This window comes from Somniosus microcephalus, chromosome 29 (genome assembly GCF_052327205.1).
Source record: "Somniosus microcephalus isolate GS21.2 chromosome 29, FLI_Smic_1.0, whole genome shotgun sequence".
NCBI lineage: Eukaryota > Metazoa > Chordata > Chondrichthyes > Squaliformes > Somniosidae > Somniosus > Somniosus microcephalus.
Window position 1 is genome coordinate 31,881,552 of NC_141015.1, and position 6,961 is coordinate 31,888,512.

The following is a 6,961-nucleotide window of genomic DNA, read 5'->3' on the forward strand; positions in this document are numbered from 1 at the left end:
TGGTATTGGTTGAGGGTAGAATTTTGACTGTGATTATAGGGAGAAGTCCCTGCTCTTCTTTTAATAGTGCCGTGAGATCTTTACTGTCCACCTGAACAGCTAGATAGGGTCATGGTTTAACACCTTGTTGAAGACAGAGGATTACAATTATACCAACTGAACCAGTAAAAGTTGCAGGATGGTTCACATAGTTTCTTGTCCCAGGAATTAGATATACTTACTCCCAAATGTGAAAAAGGGATTGAATGAATTCTGTCTGAGCTCTGTTCCACAGAGGCTAGGAAACACCTGAGTACGTTGGGTGGCACAGTAATAGTTGGGATGAAGACATGGAACTTTGCCCAGCTTTATGTAGCTTGTTCATGAGCACAGATGTAATAATTATTTGACAGATTTTCCAGGCGGAGGCCGACAGCTGTTTATCCCCTTGGTAAATTTGCCCAGCATCAATACCAATTTGGTTTACCAGGATCAAGAGTAACATATGCTAGCACGAATACAGTGCACAATTATTGTATTATCATTTTTGGTATATTTGTGTCTTTGAACCTGGTTGAGTGCCAGCATCAAACACTCCCGGCTCGGGTCTAATACAGGTTAGAAACACACTGGACTTCTCTCTACGTTGACTCTGAAGTGAAATTCAGCTGTTATCTCAGAAGAATTCTCATGCTGGACATATCCATTTTCCACTCAAGTGAGACTGTCCAATTAGCACCAAATTGTGGGAAATTCCCCGTTGTTGTGGGGAAAAAAAGAAAGAATTGCATTTATATAGTGCCTTTCATGACCTCAGGGCATCCCAAACGCTTTACAGCCAATGAAGTACTTTTTGAAAGCGTAGTTGCTGTTGTAATGTAGGAAACACAGCAGCCAATTTGCGCACAGCAAGCTCCCACAAACAGTAATGTGATAATGACCAGATAATCTATTTTTAGTGATGTTGATTGAGGGATAAATATTGGCCAGGACACCGGGGATAACTCCCCTGCCCTTCTTCGAAATAGTGCCCTGGGATCTTTTACATCCACCTGAGAGAGCAGACAGAGCCTCAGATAAACGTCTCAACTGAAAGACGGCACCTCCGACAGTGCAGCGCTCCCTCAGCACTGCACTGGAGCGTCAGCCTCGATTTTTGTGCAAAGTCTCTGGAGTGGGACTTGAACCCACAACCTTCTGACTCAGAGGCAACCCACTGAGCCACGGCTGAATTGGAGTGGTGCAAATCATTTTGTTTTGTAACCTCAAGAACCACCTTGGGGGGATTTTCCAGCCGCCTTTGTCGGTTGGACGTGAACCCAAATGCGAAGTGAAACATCAGCTGGTGTATTTTGGATTCCATTTTCGAGACTTTTTTGTAGGCTGCTCCAGTTTCTTTGAGCCACTGTGCACATGGAAATCCTGAAGTTTTAATTAGGAATGCATCCTAACTTTTATTCATTGTCAATCAGTAAAGATGAAGGTGTGAAACCCGATTCTAATTTCCATTTTAAGTATTCCCTATTCACAGAGTTGGAGGCTGATCCTTATTCTGATACTCCAACCCAATAGGGAAATTGAATACTCTCCAAAACTAGATTGGTCAGAAAAATAACAAAAGGAACAGGAGGAGGCCAGTCAGCCTCTCGAGCCTGCTCCACCATTCAATAAGATCCTGGCTGATCTGTATCTTAACTCCATCTACCCGCCTTGGTTCCGTAACCCTTGATACCCTTGCCTAACAAAAATCTATCAATCTCAGTTCTGAAATTTTCAATTGACCCCCCAGCATCAACAGCTTTTTGGGGGGAGAGTTCCAGATTTCCACTACCTTTTGTGTGAAGAAGTGCTTTCTGACATCACTTCTGAACCGCTCAGCCCTAATTTTAAGTTTATATTCCCTTGTGCTGGACTCTCCCACCACAGGAAATTGTTTCTTTCGATCTGCCCTTGTTTTCAAATCCCTCCATGGCCTTGCCTCTCCCTGTCTCTACAACCTCCTCCAGCCCCACAACCCTCCAATGTCTGCACTCCTCCAATTCTGCCCTCTTGCACATCCCTGATTTTAATCGCTCCACCATTAGTGGCCGTTTCTTCAGCTGCTGAGGCCCTAAGCTCTGCAATTCCCTCCCTAAACCTCCCTACCTCCCTTTCCTCCTTTTTTAAGATGCTCCTTAAAACTTACCTCTTTGATCAAGTTTTTGGTCATCTGCCCTAATATCCCCTTATGTGGTTCGGTGTCAAACTTTGTTTGATAACGTTCCAGTGAAGCGCCTTGGGACATCTGACTATGTTAGAGGTGCTATATAAATGCAAGTTGTTGCTGTTCCCTATCAAACCCTTTGACATGAATCAGTCATTCATGAAAGAAAGGCTTATGAAATAATACTGAGCGGCCTGCGGGTGGCGCTGTCCAGGGAGAGTATAAATACTCGGGCACGGGCCCAGCTTGCGCAGGACATTCTTAATAGGAACTAGTGAAGGACACAACTAGACCTCCATGTTGTAAAACAGTTGATTAAAGCTTTGTTTAACGCTTAGACCAAGTGCCTAGTAATTTTCTTACATCACCCTTTAATTATCTTAAACACCGCTCGGTTGCCTGGCACAGTTGCTCACAACAATGCCTGGCTTGATAGTCAGTCAGTACAGTTGAATGTTGACCAAGACAGGCAGGGATCACATGTGGCCATGCAGATTCCACTCCCCCCAGCTAGGCTATCAAATTGGGGGAAAAAAAGACTGTCGACATTAACATTTAACTCCAGATCTGCTGCTCAGCTGTAATGCTCAGATAAATCCAATGGGATGGACAGGCCTACTGCTCACCGCAAGGATGTGTCTCTGGCCCCAGCCGAGTTTCCGGGGTATGGGGTCATTTGAAGCAACTTTAGTGGGTGCCGTGGCCTCCACCTGGGGCCTGACGGAGAATGCTGCCGCAGACCGTGGCAATCCAGCGCAGTGCAGCTTGGCCAGCAGAATCAATAAGGAGCAGAGTCAGAGAATCATAGAATGATACAGCACAGAAGGAGGCCATTTGGCCCATCGTGCCTGTGCCGGCTCTTTGAATGAGATATCCAATTAGTCCCACTCCCCACGCTCTTTCCCCATAACCCTGTAAATTTTTCCCCTTCAAGTATTTATCTAATTCCCTTTTGAAAGTTATTACTGAATCTGCTTCTACCATTCTTTCAGGCAGTGCGTCATAACACTCTGCATAAAAAAAATATCCTAATTTTGCCTCAGGTTCTTTTGCGAATTACTTTAAATCTGTGTCCTCTGGTTACTCACCCTTCTGCCACTGGAAACAGTTTCTCCTTATTTATTCTATCAAAACACTTCCTGATTTTGAACACCTCAATTAAATCTCCCCTTAACCTTCTCTGCTCCAAGGACAAACAACGCCAGCTTCTCCACTCTCTCCACGTAACTGTGATCCCTCACCCCTGGTACCATTCTAGTAATTCCCTTCTGCACCCTCGCCAAGGCCTTAACATCCTTCCTAAAGTGTGGTGCCCAGAACTGGACACAATACTCCAGCTGCAATTTTTATTAAAACTGTAGTTTTGTATTGAAACATTTGCAAATCAGAGGTTCTGGGGAGTTAAGTCGATTGCCCTGTGAATCATTCAGCTCCCATTAGATCATTTGACATTTAAATCCCACTTTTGCATTGCCTGTCATAGCATTGGACACGGGGCTGTGGAGGCACCTCTTGTGCCGAGCATTGCTGAAGTGTAAATTATATAGAAATTAAGAACATAAGGAATAGGGGTAGGCCATTTGGCCCTTCGAACCTGTTCTGCTATTCAATAAGATCATGGCTGATTTTTGACCACTTTCCCACCTGATCCCCATATCCCTTGATTCCCTAAGAGTCCAAAAATCTACCGATCTCAGCCTTGAATATACTCAACGATTACAGCACAGGAACAGGCCATTCGAACCACCTGGTCTCTGCCGGTGTTTATGCTCCACACGAACCTCCTCCCACTCTATTTCATCTCATCCTATCAGCATATCCGCCTATTCCTTTCTCCCTTGTGTACTCATCGAGCGTCCCCTTAAATGCATCCATGCTATTCGCCTCAACTACTCCATGTTCTTTTTTATTCGTTCTTGGGATGCGGGCATTGCTGGCAAGGCCAGCATTTATTGCCCATCCCTAATTGCCCTCGAGAAGGTGGTGGTGAGCCGCCTTCCTGAACCGCTGCAGATCCGTGTGGTGAAGGTTCGCCCACAGTGGTAGCGAGTTCCACATTATAACCACTGGGTAATAAAGTTTCTCCTGAAACTTCTAAACTTTTTATGACGTATTCCCGTCATTATCCGACAATCATAATATATTGGCATATATTTGCCACTTTTGGTGGCACAGCGGCTCTCAAAGAATTTCCTGCCACACCGTGCGAGAGTTACGGCCAGGAGCCCGCGTGGCTTGAACTGGAAAAGTGGTGCCTTGATTCCAACCACACATTGCCTTGATGATGCTATGTATAACCATAGCTGGTGTGAAATCTAGCATTAAGTCAAAGGAGGAAGCTTATAAAGTTGCCAGAAAAAGCGGTCAGCCTGAGGATTGGTATCGTTTTAGAAATCAGCAAAGGGGGACCAAGAAATTGATAAAGAAAGGGAAAATGAAATATGAGCACAAACTAGTGAAAAATATAAACATAGAAACATAGAAGATAGGAGCAGAAGTAGGCCATTCGGCCCCTCGAGCCTGCTCTGCCATTCAATGCGATCATAGCTGATCATCCAAATTCAGTACCCTGTCCCTGCTTTCTCCCCATATCCCTTGATCCCCTTAGCCTTAAGAAATATATCTAACTCCTTCTTGAATATATTTAATGAATTGGCCTCAACTGCCTTGTGTGGTAGAGAATTCCACAAGTTCACTACTCTCTGGGTGAAGAAATTCCTCCTCATCTCAGTCCTAAATGGCTTACCCCTTATCCTTAGACTGTGACCCCTGGTTCTGGACTCCCCCGCCATCGGGAACAGCCTTCCTGCATCTAGTCTGCCTAGTCCTGTTAGAATTTTATAAGTTTCAATGAGATCCCCTCTCATTCTTGTAAACTCTAGCGAATATAAGCCTAATCGACCCAATCTCTCTTCATACGTCATTCCTGCCATCCCAGGTATCAGTCTGGTGAATCTTCGCTGCACTCCCTCTATGGCAAGAACATCTAAAAATGGATTGTAAAAGCTTCTATAGGTATGTGAAAAGGAAAAGACTGGCAAAGGTAAATGTAGGTCCTTTACAGTCAGAGATGGGAGAATTTATAATGGGGAATGAGGAAATGGCAGAGAAATGAAATAAATACTTTGTTTCTGTCTTCACGGAGGAAGACACAAAAAACCTCCCAGAAATATGAGAAAACCAAGGGTGTGGCGAGAATGAGGAACTTAAAGAAATTATTATTAGTAAAAAACCAGTACTAGCAAAATTAATGTGACTAAAAGTCGATAAATTCCAAGGACCGGTTGACATACATCCTAGGGTTTTGAAAGAGGTGGCCATTGGGATAATGGACGCATTGGTTGTCATCTTCCAAAATTCTATAGATTCTGGAACGGTTCCTGCAGATTGGAGGATAGCAAATGTAACCCCACCATTTAAGAAAGGAGGGAGAGAGAAAATGGGGAACTACAGACCTGTTAGCCTCACATCAGTAGTTGGGAAAATGCTGGAATCTATTATAAAGGATGCAATAACTGGGCACTTAGAAATTAATAGTAAGATTGGGCAGAGTCAACATGGATTTATGAAAGAGAAATCCTGTTTAACAAACCTATTGGAGTTCTTTGAGGCTGTAACTAGTGGAGTAGACAAAGGGGAACCGGTAGATGTGGTGTATTTGGATTTTCAGAAGGCCTTCGATAAGGTCCCACACAAGAGGTTGGTGAACAAAATTAGGGCACATGGAATTGGGGGTAATATACTAACATGGATTGTGAATTGGTTAACAGACAGAAAACAAAGTAGGGATAAACGAGTCTTTTTCAGGATGGCAGGCTGTGACTAGTGGGGTACCGCAAGGATCAGTGCTTGGGCCCCAGCTATTCACAATCTATATCAATGATTTGGATGAGGGGACTAAATGTAACATTTCCAAATTTGCTGATGATACAAAGCTAGGTGGCAGTGTCAGTTGCGAAGAGGATGTGAAGAGGCTCCAAGGGGATCTCGACAGGCTCAGTGAGTGGGCAAGAACATGGCAGATGGAATATAATGTGGATAAATGTGAAGTTATCCACTTTGGTAGAAAAAACAGAAAGGCAGAGTATTTCCTAAATGGTGAAAGATTAGGGAATGCAGATGCTCAAAGGGACCTGGGTGTCCTTGTACATGAGTCACTGAAAGTGAATGTGTAGGTGCAGCAAGCCATTAGGAAGGCAAATAGTATGCTGGCCTTCATTACAAGAGGATTTGAGTACAGGAGTAAAGAAGTTTTACTCCAATTATATAGGGCCTAGGTGAGACTACACCTGGAGTACTGTGTACAATTTTGGTCTCCTTACCTAAGGAAGGATATACTTGCCATAGAGGGAGTGCAACGAAGGTTCACGAGATTGATTCCTGGGATGGTGGGACTGTCGTATGAGAAGAGATTGAGTAAACTAGACCTGTATTTTCTTGAATTCAGAAGAATGCGAGGGGATCTCATTGAAGCATACAACATTATTACAGGGCTTGATAGGGTGGATGCTGGGAGAATGTTTCCCTTGGCTGGGGAGTCTAGAACCAGTGTCCACAGCCTCAGGATAAAGGGTAGGCCATTCAGGACTGAGATGAGAAGAAATTTCTTCACACAGATGGTGGTGAATCTTTGGAATTCTCTACCCCAGAGGGCTGTGGAGGCTCAGTCATTGGATATATTCAAAACAGAAGTCGAAAGATTTCTGACTAGTAAGGGCATCAAGGGATATGGCGATAGGGCCGGTGAATGGAGTTGAGGCAGAAGATCAGCCATAATCT